The 14,297-nt window shown below is 45.0% G+C and overlaps 1 protein-coding gene and 1 long non-coding RNA gene across 8 annotated transcripts in view; one reads left to right on the top strand and one right to left on the bottom strand.

Annotated features, from left to right (window-relative positions):
• Window positions 1-576: 576 nt before the first annotated feature.
• Window positions 577-2,634, bottom strand: LOC143267265 (uncharacterized). Its single transcript, XR_013042224.1, has 2 exons — window positions 2,513-2,634; window positions 577-1,811 (listed from the first exon to the last, which is right to left on the bottom strand). It is a non-coding gene; the product is annotated as an uncharacterized LOC143267265 (long non-coding RNA).
• Window positions 2,635-3,172: 538 nt separating this feature from the next.
• Thrb (thyroid hormone receptor beta) overlaps window positions 3,173-14,297 on the top strand; it is a 372,411-nt gene continuing 361,286 nt past the window's right edge. Inside the window, exon 1 of one of the 7 annotated variants that reach the window (XM_015994018.3) lies at window positions 3,173-3,298. The gene's annotated coding sequence lies outside the window, so the exon portion shown is untranslated. Of the gene's footprint in view, window positions 3,349-3,690; window positions 3,787-3,968; window positions 4,232-4,318; window positions 4,500-14,297 lie in introns of those variants that run through there. The other 6 variants (XM_076544456.1, XM_042284359.2, XM_076544457.1 and 3 more) reach the window with 6 other exon arrangements.

Raw genomic sequence — 14,297 nt, 5'->3', positions numbered from 1 at the left:
ATGAGCATGGAATGCTGAGAGCCCACAATGTGTGGACTTGAGCAAACTCCAGAGATGTATGAGGCAAGTATGCTCCATTGACAACTGAGGAAGCAGGACTTGACTAACCAGAGGCCATGGTCTCCATTCAACCAGAACTGGCTTTGAACCTAGTTAACAGCAATTAAGGATGCCTTCGTGTACTCTCTTACTGGTGGTTACTTCCCAGAATTCATTAACTGATGACCTGAAAATGAAGACCCAGAGGGAAAGGGCCTTTTCCGGGCTCTTTAACACAGCACGATGCCAAAGGTCCAGTGTTGGCATGCAAAAGGAACACATATCAAGAAGTGGAATAGAGGGTGCTTTGTTCTGTTTCCACTGTTCCAGTAATGACAAAACACTACACATATATGAGCTGTAAAATACAGACAGTGCAGTATTGTGTGAGTTAAAACCTCTTTGAACTACATTGCAAACTGACATTGCAAAATAGATAAATTGTGACGTGTGTGATGATAATTTGAAACATTTGTTTTTCTTTACTTAGAATATTAAATAACACATAGAAATGCCATGACAGTTCCAAAGACAGAATGCAGGAAGACATAGCTTTTTATTTTGTATCACCTTGACAATTTTTCCTTGTTTCATTTTAAATTGGGACCAGCAGATAATGCATACATCTCTCTCTGACACTTATATATTAACCAATGGGGACAACATATATTCACAGCATACAGAAAGACACCCTCCCACCCCCGCCACTTCAGTCCCATTCAGCTTTCTGAGGCCAGTCTCACTGGACCTCTCCTCTACTGGGCTCTGTTGGTTCCTTGCCTTATCTCATCTGGCAGTTCATACTCAGCCCTCCACTTCTTTGAGTTCTGTGTCTGTGGAGTCAATCAACCACAGGTGAAGATACTTGAAAAACCTGCATGTGTACTGTGCATGTGCAGACCTTCTTGTTAATCCTTTAATATAGTATAATACCTATTTGCTTAGCATTTTAATCCAGAGGTGAGTTATAGGTCAAAAGAGTGTTGGTTATATGCAAACACTATACCGTTTAACTCATGGAGTTTGGCCATCTGCAGATCCAATAGCTGTAGAGGGACTTTGGAATGGCATCCTGGAGATGCTTAAGGATGACTCTGTGTCTTCCTCAGGGGACTACCATCCATCAGTTTTGAAACTGTCACCTTCCCTAAAATGTCTGTCATGAAAGGCTGGGGGTAGACTTTACAATTTTTAGCCAGCTGGATGGGCCAGAATGCCTGGGCCTTCATAGAAAGTAACAGTGAACATAGAGATTTCGACTCTCCAGGGCTAGCTAGGTCATGAGGCAGAAGAGCAGGCTCTAGAGACAGAGACAGCTGTTTTGTAAATGAAATGATTTAATGTTTCACCCCCTCAGAAAATCTGTCCACAACTTCATGCACCTCCAATAACTCCCTCTGTGGGAATTCTCTGAGGCTTCTCACACCCCACACCTCTAATTCCTCATGGCAATTCCTTGCCATGATCATCATCTTTTATATCTGGTCAACTCTAACTTGAGCTTTATTTCTCCAAGTAGATTCTGGTAACATCACAGACACAGTAGGCAGGAAAAAGTAAGACGTTCACATCCAGCTAAAAACGTAAGCAATGGTCACAAATGCAACAATTACAAGAAAATATTTAAAAATCAACGTGAACACAACAAACATTCACAAAGAAATGCATCTCACCATGTTAAACAAAGATGCATCTAAACTGCATGTTGGCTGCGCCGAGGCCCCAGCCTACTCTGCTGGGCTCCGTGTTTCATACTTGCTTGTCCAGTAGCTCTGCAGGAACAAACAGATAGATTGCTTGCTTGCTGGAGTCATCAGTTTGAAATTCACAGAGTGGTCAGGATGGCTCGGGGGAGCTGTGATGATGGGCTCTGAAAATAGTGACTGTGCACCACAAATCAGCCAAGACAGGACCCGGTCCCTGTGCCCCCAGGTTAGAATATCTTCTGCCTTCCTGACGGGTTCCCATGACTGTGTTGTCCCGTTGTGTATCGCACTTTGATGGTAACCCCTCTTACCACCACCGGCTTGTCACAATACCTGTTCAAATGGAATCCTGCCAGATCTCCTTGTTTGGGTGTCACGATTATATAACATGGCTACAGCCAGTCTTGTGAATTGTTGTGTCATGTGACTTATTTAATACTGTAATTGACTCTTTATTTCAGATTTTGTCAGGCAAAATGAGATTAGAAAGACAAAGCCATCTGAACAAAGAAAAAGAACATGTTTTGTTTTTGTTTTTGTCTTTGGAGGGAGCGGGGGTGTTATAGTTCATTTTTACTATGTGTCTTTCTTGAGGAAGAATTTAAAGAAGAAAGATAGCTCCGAGTTATGCATAGGAAAATAAGTAGTAAAACATCCCGGGGCTCCTCAGGGCCTCTTGATTTCTCTGCCTACAATATCCTTATTGCAGAGCTGTTCACAAGGCCGGCTGGAAGACCTGGGCCCCACTGTAAACTGCCCTTGCTTACCTGCGCCTAGCTTTTCCTCGCGGCCACCAGGGGGCCGTCTGGGTGGAACTGGATTGGAGACGCTGCAGCTTTCCTCCAAACCAACCAAAACATCCCAAGGCAGCTTTGGACCAAAGCCCAGGAACACGCCTGCAAAAACAACCCTCACTCGAGTCCGCAAGTTCTTGGTGCGGCTTCATTCGGGGCGAGGAATAAAACATAGATTTCTTGCGAAGAATCCAAAGGGCAACCGAGTCTGTGCTGGCCGAGGGGAAAGGCAACGTCTTCACCCAAAAGCTGGGATCTGAAGCTTTTTCTCCTCAATCCCGAATTCTTTCTGCCCAGGCATGGGACAGCTTCGGATTCACCTCAGTTGCTAGTGCAGTGGCCAGAGGTGCCGGCCTCTCAACCTTCGCCTTTCCTGTGGACGGCCAAGAGACGCTGCAACAAAATTCTGATCACCCGTGGGAAATCCCGAAAACACTTTTAAATAATCTAGACATTATTCCCTCCGTTCAGTTACAAGTCAGGCAGGCTCGGGGCGCTGCACTGCGTTACATGAGTGTATTGAAGAAGTGATTTCAAGGTATTTTTAACACTGCAAAAGAACATAATTGTATTCTGTCCTCAAAGTAGTTTTGTCGCAACTGTAACTTCCCACTTGCTGTGTGTCTCTGAGTACTCGGCATTTTTCCAATAAAACCTACCTCCGAGGCGCAGTCAGAGACTGCGGGTCATCTGGAGCAGAACACCAGTCGCTCGCTGTGTTTTCTCCTAACCTGAGTGCTCGGCCTTCCCGGACTTGAGGTACGGACATTTCGGAGTTGTGTGCTTGCAAGAACAGAACCTTTTCAAGGGTAAAGATTATTTTTGTATTCCGGTTTTATTTGTATATTTCCAAGACGGAGGCAAAATGAGGCGTCTCTTTAAACTCTGCTTGTGGAACCAAACCGGCACCCACTCCCAGGAAAGGATAATGGGGTATGCGAGGGGGCCCCCTCGTCTCGTTTAGGGCAAGCAAGGTTTTGTCCAGCGGTGTGGGGACTGCATAGAGTCCAGAGCTCCGAGAGGATCTGAGCGCCCCAAGGTCTCACGTGCGCCACAAGTGGTTTGGGGGCGGAAGGAGGAGCGCGGCGACACCTGCCGCGCTGTCGGGCGAACCCAGAGGGTTGAACTCCTGGAGGTCCCCTCTATCTCCTGTCATTCACACTCCCCACCCCCCACCCCCACACTGTCCTGCCTCTTCAACTGCAGGAATGACCGCCCAACTCCAACCTCCGCGCACCAGCAGTCAGGTGGGTGGGCGCGCGGCCACTAGACCGGCAGCTACGTGACCCCAGGGAGGGAGGCGCACAAGGCACTGGTACCGCGAGTCACAGAGGGGGACGCCCGCACCTAGGCAGCAGGTGCACAGGCGGCAGCGCGGGACACCGGAGTGACGGGCCGCTCCGGCCGGCCGTGATGAGGTGCGCGGCCGGGAGGCCATTTCGTCGCTGCGCTCCTGGCGGAGCTGGGGTGGCCTGAGCCTGCCGCGGCTGCTGCGCGAGTCAGCCCGGCTGGAGGACTAGAGGGGACGAACGATCAGCGGTCCTCCAGCCGGCTTGGAGCTGGCGCCCCAGTCCCGAGTAAGGCTGTGCGCCTGGACCCCGGGAGGCGGAGCCTCGGGCCCCGCACCTCGCCGCCCTCGCAGATCGCAGCGGAGAGGTTGCCAGTGTCCTGGGACCCGCGCCGCCGCCCTCGGTGAGGGAGGGTAGTTGACAGGTCGAGGGAGTCGGGCTCGCCGGGTGGCCCGCGCAGCACGGGACCCCGCGGCGGAGGGGGCGGAGCGGGGAGGAGACTGCGGCTCGGTGGAGCACGGCGCAGCCTCGGGCGGGCGGGCGGCCGGCGTGACGCGGCGGGATTAACTTTGCATGGCTAATTCGAGCACCGCCGTGGAGGCCACTGGCTGCTCGGCCGCAGCTCGCCCGCACGCCGCCTCGGGGCGCCACCGCGAGGCTCCAGCGCACGGGTAACGTGGCGCGGCGGGGGCGCAGGGTGGGCGGGGGGCGACAAGTCTGCGGGCCGGGCACGAGTGACAGGCGCCGCGCGGTGTCCCTGCCGCGGGCCTCTGCGTCCCGGTTCCTCTCGGGCTCGGGCACCCGAGTGCAGGAAGCTGAAGCCCGAACGCAGCTGGGGACAGGCTTCTTGTGAAATGGAGTTTGGCATCCTGGGCGCCGAACCCAGTGGAAGTTTCCATGAGGAGGAAGTTGTAGGACACCGGGGTTCAGAAGAGGCTGACAGGCGCGGGGGTGGGCAGTTTAAAGGGACTGTGCGTCTCCTATCCCCCTCTTTTTGCCCCTGCCCCGGAACTCGAGGGTTTGGAAAGAAGAAAGCTCCCGAATGTTACATGCTCTGGCCAGTGCCTGGCGATTCTGCCTCTCACCGCCTCCGCGGGCTCGCTCCCTCCAGAGTCGCTCTTTTGCTTTACTTCTCTTGACGCAGCATCTTTTGGGGTCGCTCGGGTCGGTGGTGATCCAGGTGGTGTCAGCTGTGCGACCCCAAGATCGGGGAAGGCGTCTTTGGAGAGTTTCTATTGCTTAGTGTCAGTTGTCATTTTGGAGGAAGATTTCCCGTGACCATAGTGGGATTATTATCGGAGCTAATTCTTAAAGCCTTCTGGTTTGTTTTTAAGAGGGAGCAGGCAGGGTGTGTATTCGTGGATTGTTTTAGTTTTTTAATTACAAGCTAAATGTATAATTTGCCCCAAATGGGGAAAAATTTAAAGGGTTTATTAAGCATTCCTAAAGTGAGTCAAATAAAGAAAGGAGCACCTGGGCAGGCAGGTTCGGTCTCCCATTCTGCCCTTTCCACGCGCTGGAGAACTCAAAGGCTTGCTGAATCAGAAAATAACATTGAATAACGCCCCCCCCACACACACACACCTTCGAGTGTGGTTGATCCTAGGGACTGGAGACCGGTGTTAAAGACTTGTTGTGAAACTGAACAAATTGAGCATTCCTCGTTAAATGCATGAATAGGAGAACTCGGCAATTTTGTTAAAAGATGAATGTATTAAGTACCGTAGATCTATTGGGAAGTGTCTTTATATGACTTGGCTCTGGCTTAGCTTTTTGTTGACACTGTAATGAAATGTTGCCGCGCTGTATTGCAAAGGAATAAAATTTCTTTTTGGTAAAAAATGTTCCATGATTCATTCTGAATATTCTGGATGACTGATCTCCCTAATTCACTTCAGCTTGTCATTTCTCGTTCTGAAAGAAGTCATACGCTGGCAACCATTAATGAAAAAGGTGCTTGAGTAGGAAGTGTTTTGAACAGTGGCAGACTTTAGGTTGTTTTCATGCTGATTGGTTGTGCTTTGGTTGACCCTAGCAGAAATTAAGTAAAAAGTACTTTCCTTGGGGCATTTTTATGTGAAGAGATTGGTGGAGAGCAATTTATTGTTCGCCCATGTTAAATAGATACTATTAGAATCCTATTTTTAAATGAATTCTAAAGGTTTATTGTATACTTGGAGTGGAAAATCTGCTTTATTTTGTGAGTAAAAGTAAGTGATACTGAACATAGCTCCATAATTGTTCTTGTTTTTTAAAATGAAACAGTTCTTGTTGGCATTATAATGCAAAAGCATAATCTCGTTGACGTGGGGCTATCGCTATATAAAGTAACTGGCCTTAAGAGGGGAATAAATACTCCGGTTCTCCCCTTCCAGCTTCTTTGTGGTCAGTTCTGCTGTAACAAGAGATGAGCGGCTGCGACTTCCCTGTGACCCAGCCCCTCTGGGAAAGGTGGTTTGTTAGAGAAAGCCGAGGCCTCTCCATCCCTGCTCAGATGCTGGAAGGGAGCTTGGAGCCACCAGTGGGCTTCCATATTTTCTGTATAGTAAGCTCATCCTTTTCGTGGACATCGGAGGAAAAGTGATGGGCCTCTTGAGCATCTTGCTCTAGTGTTAAGTTCCATATTGCCTTCTTAGACAAGCCTTTCCTTGACCACTTGAAGGGAGTCTGTCCTGCGTTCTCTCTCCAAGGCCTCTCTGCTTTCTGTTCTGCCCGCCCCTAACCCCCAGTACTGGCTATGATCAGAACTGACCCTGGGAGCCGATACTTGTTGGTTGATTTCCTTTTTGAAACTGAATTCTGAATATTCTAGATGGCAGTGTAGCGTCTAGGAGGGCAGAAGTGTTTATTGCTTCATTCACTGTTGTTCTCCCTACATCTGGAAAGATGCTTAGCCCACAGTAGGCACTAGGTAAATTTTAACTGAACAAATTAGAGGTTGTGCCCAAACATTGTCCTCCCCCAAATGCCTGACTGAATACTTCAACCATTGCCATTTTGGACATGCCAAAATCTCGAGAGGTGTGAACAGACATACACACACATACACATACACATACACAGACACACACACACACACACACACACACACACACACACACACACACACAAACTAGGAATCAGTCTTCGCATGTTTCTCACTCTCTGGTGCTCTCTGTCTGGCAATAGCTGGTCTTCCTTTCTGTGTAGTTAATTCTCCAAGTTCCTCTACCAGCCTTGGCTGTATAGAAACATTCAACAGTGGTTTTGCCTTACATATTCCTTGATCCCTTACAGTTCCCTTGATTCCTGGAGATACTGACCTTTAGTTCCTGAGTTTCCGCAGAACCTTCCTCGTTTCAGAGGCCTTGTCAAGACAGAGAGTGAAACTGCAGACCCTGGACATCACTGAGTGGACACAAGGATTTTCACACTTGAGGCCTTGGGAAGGCCTCCGGCTTTGGCAGCTCAGAGTAGACCAAGGGCTTGCAGTGGGAGTGTTTAGACTAAAAAAAATGTTGGTTGGGAAGGGGGCAATTGGGGTTACTGGTGTAACACAACCTAGAAAAGTTCTTGGTGATCGATTAGAAATAACCTGCTCGTTCCTATGTGCTGTTAGCCAACCAGCCTTTGCCTGTGCTTCCTTTCCCCCTCCCCCCTTTCACAAACATATTGTGATCCAGGTGATTGTGAGGAATATTCAATTATCTGAGTTTTCACATGACCAGAGTATGGTAAAGGCTCACCTAAAAATTATTACCAATGGCAATTCTTGCCAATTCAGACCACAGCGAAATTGTAGTTGATAATCATGGTAATTTATTTTGAAACAGAACCAAGTTTTAGAAATGTGTCTGAGGAAATACGTAATAAAACCCTGAAAAGCAGGGCCAAAGAGAGAGCTGAGCAATTAAGAGTGCTTGATGATGTCACAGAAGACCCAGGTTTAGTCCCCAGCACCATGTCGGGCAACTCATAACTGCCTGTGACCCCATCTCTAGGGACCTGCTTCCCTCTTCTGGACTCTGGGCATCTGTACTTAAATACTCCTAGCTTCACACATATACGTGTATTGTAAAAAAACAGTAAAAGTAATTCTAAAAAATCCCACAAAATAATTAAAGTTGGTATTGTTAATAGTGGGAGGGAAGAAATGGTCAATGTTTTGGGAAAAGAGGAAGGAAATTACACCAAAATCCAAAGGCTTACTGCTTTAGCATATTTAATTTAGTGCCAACTTCATGGTAGCCAATTTTACATAAAAAAGGGGTTGTGTCTGTCTGAAATTGGCATTGAAGAGAAGGGATCACGTGCCATCTGCAGGATGTTCACAATACCTGACAACTATTAAAAGGTCACATGAAACACCATGGGCAATACTTCAACAGAGTCACATAAAATGAAGTAGGGTTCTTTATGTCATCATGTGTTTAGCCAACTCTCAAGAGGAGAAAAATGCAGGGGCATAATGAAAAAAAGAATCCCAGTGTAAATTTCTCTGTGGAACTAAGCTGCTGTGGTCCAATGGTGTGGGTTCTGGCATAGCCTCAGTACTTCAATAGAGCTCAGAAAACTGGCAGAATGAATGGCTAACATGTGCACTAAGGTAACTTCCTCAAAGATCCAGTGTGTTGGCCTGACTTTTGTCTGGAGCAACTGGAGAGGACAGGGAAGCTGGGTGTTTGAAAATGACCCTATAACCACAGACTCCCTGAGCAGGGACCCACTAATGCTTTGTCCTTGATCTCTGGAGCTCTGTCTTTCAGGGTTTTCTGTTTCTTTCTCTGTCTAAACTGTGGTGAAAGCCTGTGTGTGACTTTTCCCATCCCTGACACCAAGCGCCTAGAAAAGACCTGGGTACATGGACACTGGTGTAACTGTGGTTGGAAGACCAGGGGTCCGGACAGGGCAGTCATGCTCTTTCCCTTCCATGTCAGTATGAGCATGTCTTTCAACATGGCTTGGCCGAAAATGAATGTGTGAGTTACATCACGAGCCAAAGCATGTGACTGTTTCTTTGATTAGGACTTTAGCTTGTGTCAAAGCTGGATAAGCAGTTGATGGCAAGTTAGCCTCTTGTTTGAAAGTCATTTTCATGCCTTTATTTAGTTCCTCAATCTGCAGATATTTTTTATATCTACCGTGTATCTGGCCCTGTTACATGCTTTGAAGTTCAGGGTGTAGCCAGTAACAGGTGGGACAATGTGCATAGATTAAGCCCAGGTATGCTACAGTGTGCTCCACTGATGAAACAGACATGCCTGTTGGAGTTTCTCCTAAGACATCTTGGCTAGGGGCGGGGGTGGGATAAAGTCACTATTTCTAAGAGCTGCCTGTCTTGTGGCATGGTGTAAATCTCATCAAGATTCACCCACTGATGCCAAGTGCTAAGGGCTGAAATGTATTCAGGCCAATGGGTTTCTGACAGAGCATGCTCATTTTCCACTTTAAGTTTCAGAACTTTCCTAGTGCTCAAGGAAACACATCCAAAACACAGAGTTACAATCGCTTGCTTCTATATCCTTCCCTCAGGAATCTAGCTAGCTGAGAAGAATCGGAATAGTGATTGGCACCACTGCTAATGTTCTTGGGTCTCTAGTGCCCTAATTTCAGGGGGGCACTGGAGACCTTGTATGCTGGAAGCTCTTGGTCAGTGATAAACCAATATCTGTGATGAACTCTGCTACCTTTTCTAAATTGATAGTTAGAAGGGCCTGAACCCAAGAGACCTGACAGACTGCGTGTGTCTAGGGAAACATCCTGTGGCCCTTCCATCACCATGGCCACACATCCTCATAAGACACACCCTAGAATATATTCCCAATGGTCATAGATGTTCATAACACATTAAATCTTCACAATATGTATATCTAGTCTTAAAACCCAGAATAACCATATTTGAGGCTTTGACCTGAAAATATAACCTTGAATTGTTTGCTAGGCAATGATTACCAAAAATTAAGTGATATTTATGTAGATGTTTTTGAAAGACCAAAAACAAAAGAGTGAATTCAAACTTGTGGTTTGAAGATGTTTATGGCCTACATGTCTGAATTCCATTTTATCATCTTCATCCATTTTATCTTCATTATATTTTCTTCTAGTTTTATTTTTTTTTTCTGGATCCTGTTTTACCAACAGTTGCTCAACATGTACCAAACATGTTCTGCACTGAACACATATACATGTGTGTTTGTATATTCCCAAGGAAATGCTGTCACCTAATGGTGGGGCACATACAACATTTAGGGAAGATTAGGCTAAACTCTGTTGTTCATTCAAGTTCCCAGAGCTCAGAGAGGAAACAATTGCTGTCTCCTGTGGTGAGAAGAGAGTTACAGGAGCCATGAGTCGTGAGTGAGTCAACGAAACCAGAGGGGGCGTGCAGGTGAGGGTTGCGGTCCCCGGTGTGTGTCTCTGTGACGAGGAGCATTGAGAAGCTACTCATAGTTTAGTGACAGACATTCAGAAACCTCCAGAATACTCCGGCCTTTGACATCTGTTGCTCCTGAGCTCTCAGGAGGGTTCAGACACTGCCTTCCATCATCCTTTTGTTCTCTCAGGACTATTTTCCTGGGGTTCAGCAACACGGGCCCAGCCAAAAGTAATGTTAACAACCATGCTATGTTCACATTTCTCTACTGTATGCACCAATGTCTCACCAACTTGCATGCCCAAGCTTGCAGAATCTGTCTCTGTGGCAAGCGTGTGTCATGTTCTTACACACAGTGGCAATGGTACTGCCCATGTCGTGGTATGAAACGCCTCCCACGATGATGTCCCAGACCATAGATCCTACCGTCTCTTTCTGTCTTGCCTCTGACTCTTAGATGTGTTAACAGAGCCTGTATTTTACTATTAGCTTGTTCTGTTTTTTGTCAATCATGTCTTGGAAATCCTGAGCATAACAACTTAATATAAAAGTCTCAGCGTCTATTTTCATGCTGGTATGTGTTATGGACATCCAAGGGTGAGGAGAGTAGGTAACTAAACCTATGCCATCACCATATTCTTTGAGTGAGTGTGTGTTACACGTGTGCATGTGTATTAAGCAACAAACGGCCAGCATTCCTAATGAGAGGGTGTGAAGTAGAGGTCTTGGCATTGCATTTTTAATAATCAAGTTCATTCGTTTTAGTCTCTTACTGAATTTCATAATGAATGGAACATGTTGGCTTTTCATGAAAAAAAAATACAAACTAGCAGTTTGTATGCAATACTGATTGATACCACCACAGAAGTATTTTACAATGATTTTAAAGTCTTATTACTTTAAAAATATAATAATAATAGTAATAATGTACATAATCTCTTGACTTATTTTCTAATGTTTAAAGTAGTAATTTGCAAAAGCCAGAGAATGGATCATCTGTTTTATTTCCATTTATGTTTACAATCCCATCTAAGCCTTACTATGATCTCTGCCATCTTCCAGTACCTGCAGATCCTAACCAGTACCCTTACATCTGAAATGTCGCCACAGCAGGGAAAAGTAGAAGGCTGTATACTCTTGTCTAAACTTTTTTCCTTAAAAAAAAAAAATGACCAGGGGAACTTAACACGGATTGCCTCTTTAAAAAATAAATAAACGATGACCTTTAAGATTGGTTGATTTATTCTGTAGCTTGGTCCTTACAAGGAATTGGGCAAACCTTGTAGGGTATAAAATCCTACTTATTTTGGTTGCTAATTTTGTTGTATACTCTGTAGATTCATAATTTCAAGGTGAAGGTGTGCTTGGAAATGCATTCCACATGTATTCTTTGCTATTATTTAAGAATATGTTCTCATGATGGGCACATTGGCATTCATATGTAATTCCAGCATTGGGATACTAAAGTGGTTATGTTTGTTTCAAACCAGAAAAAAAAAAGGAAGGAAGCTGACAGATAGGAAGAAAGACAGGGGGAGGGGAGCAAGAGGGAAGAGGAAAGGGATATATGCTCAGGTTTATCATGATTGAAGTTTCCAGGAAACAAAGCTTTAAAGTAGACTAACCCTGTCCCTGGAGTCCATTCATTCATCCACCCATCCCGTATGATGTGAGCATCTGCCAGTACCAGAGTGATACAAAACACCATGACAGACATTCAAAATCTCTGCTAAGGAAGTGTGCAGAGCCTTCTGAGACAGTGTAGTGCAGTGTGTCTCAGTAGCAAGTGACATTAGTATGGGGGGGGGGGCTGTCCTGTACACTGTAGGCTTGTCAGCCTTCTACCAACTTCCAAAAATGTTTCTAGAGTTTATAAATGGTGCTATAGTAAGGGCCACTGGCATAGAGATGAGGAGAAGCTGGACTGGGTGGTGGGAATGTGGGGATCTGTGGACCACTGGCACAGATATGAAGAGGAACCAGGACTGGGTAGTGGGAGAGTGTGGATTTGTGTCTGATTTAACTTGGATTCATGGAGAATTCAGCTTCTGCCTCTGTAATATGTAGATTCAGTACATGGTGTAAGCCTTGGATGACTATGTCCTGTCAAGTATTAGGTATTCATAGTAACAGAAGTATTGATGCTGGACAAGCACTTACAGCATTGATTAGTCCTGTGATGGTAATGTGTAGCTAGGGATAGAGAGGATTCTGGACAGAAAGAGCATGAAATAACATGGGAAATGGGGATAGTGCAAAGCATTCAGAAACCAGTGAGGATTCTGGTGCACGCATGCAGGGCAGCCAGGAAGGCTGCTGGATCAAGCAGACTGCAGACGCTGGTGCTTTCCGGGCCAAGGGAGGAAGACTGACTTCGCCTAGGCTGGTATATCTTGCCAGATGTCTTTGGGAACAGGTTTAACTTCCTTCAACATGTGAAAAAAATTTCTCGTCTTAATTCGTCTTAATCATATTTTTAGCAGGCTGATTTTATATTTGGGGGAGTTTCAAATTTAATTTGAAAACAGGTTACATGTTAGATTCTCTTTAAGGTGTTTTCAAATGACATTTAAGGACTATCTTTCATGTCTTCACAGTTATGTGTGACTCTAAAGGACGTTGTACCTGGGGACCTGTGTTAGGACAAAACACAGTTGCTCCTGTGTGATCAGAGAAAAATAATGCTGATGTTGTATTAGAACTCATGATTTAGTATTAATTAATGATATTCTAACCGCCTGGGATTTGATTCTTTAATCAAAATTGTAAATAGATGATGGAAATGAATGAATGAGTGAATGAATGAATGAGAAGATGGCATTATAGAAATACCACCGAATTATAATAAAAACAGTTTGAATAAATCCCTTGGTTTATCAGAGCTTGAATTTCCTAGTCATAGAATGACTAATTAGATCATCTTATTTATCTTTAGTCTAAGAGTTGGAAGAGTTTTCTGTGCCAGTCCATATAGTGAGTATTACCCACTTTCAAGACATCATCAATTGAGGCTTCTCAGGTCTACAGCTCTGGAGAGTAAACAACCTTAGATAACATGTAAGCAAATGGATATACCATATATCAAGAAAGCTTCATTTTTGAAACAATGTGGTGGCTTGAAGCTTGGAAACCTCTGGTGGTGCTCACTGCACTGTCTGAAAGAAGCATGCTGTGAGTCACATAGGTAAATTTTTTTGATTATCACTTTAACTGATAAAAAAACAACCGGTGAATTTAATTTTAATCAATATATTGGAAACATTGACATGTGAACAGTATGAGGATGTTAGGGATGCATTTTAATTCCCAGCATCTTTTAAACAACATGATATATTAGAGATGTCAGAGAGCAGAAAACCAGAGCTGATCCTTGTATGTTGACAGAGGCGTCTAACGTTTTTCCTGAAGTATGTGTTTGGGCTGTTCAAATGGTTCATTACATAAGTTAGGTTTAAAAGATGTTAATTTTACTAGTATTTATTTTAGTATTGCTTACTAAAATTGGTCATCTCTTTTTTAGCTATAAAAAGATGTTTGTTTATTTTTATCCCAATAATAAAAATCCTTTATCACATGTTCAATACCGCCCCCATAAAGAAACTGTAAGAGGCAAGGAAATACTAGGCAAGGAAAGAGAAAAAGAGCTCCCTTCCTTCCAATTATAAATATATGCATTTTACCTTTCTGAAAACCTTGTTACTTCCTATTAAAATATTTTATTCTAAGAAGCCAGGAGGGCTGGGGTGAAGGAGTACAGTGTTTGCCCAACAGGTATAAGACTTTGGGTTCAGTTGTCTGTAACAGAAAGAGGGGAACAGACATGGCAACTTCTTCATGATAGAATCACACTGGAGACACTTAAGAAGGAGAGATGGGAGCAGGCCACTGCCCTGGGTTCAGCTGCCTTGTGGACAAGTCTGTGTATGTAAACTCTTCCCCACATTTTGAAAGTCGGAGCCCACAGTGCAAAGCAGCTGATCCTGTTAGTGTCTTCCAGGCACAAAGGCGCTAACTCTTGAGTGTATAGAAGTGAATCTCTTGGTATCCTTTCTCCCAGCTAGTGATGGGAGCCTCACAGGCAGGCTCCAGTAAGATCCTGTCATGGAGCAGAGTGGAA

The sequence above is a fragment of the Peromyscus maniculatus genome, chromosome 9 (genome assembly GCF_049852395.1).
Source record: "Peromyscus maniculatus bairdii isolate BWxNUB_F1_BW_parent chromosome 9, HU_Pman_BW_mat_3.1, whole genome shotgun sequence".
Lineage (NCBI taxonomy): Eukaryota > Metazoa > Chordata > Mammalia > Rodentia > Cricetidae > Peromyscus > Peromyscus maniculatus.
Note: the sequence above shows the minus strand (reverse complement) of the source record. Positions and strands in the feature narration are given on the sequence as shown.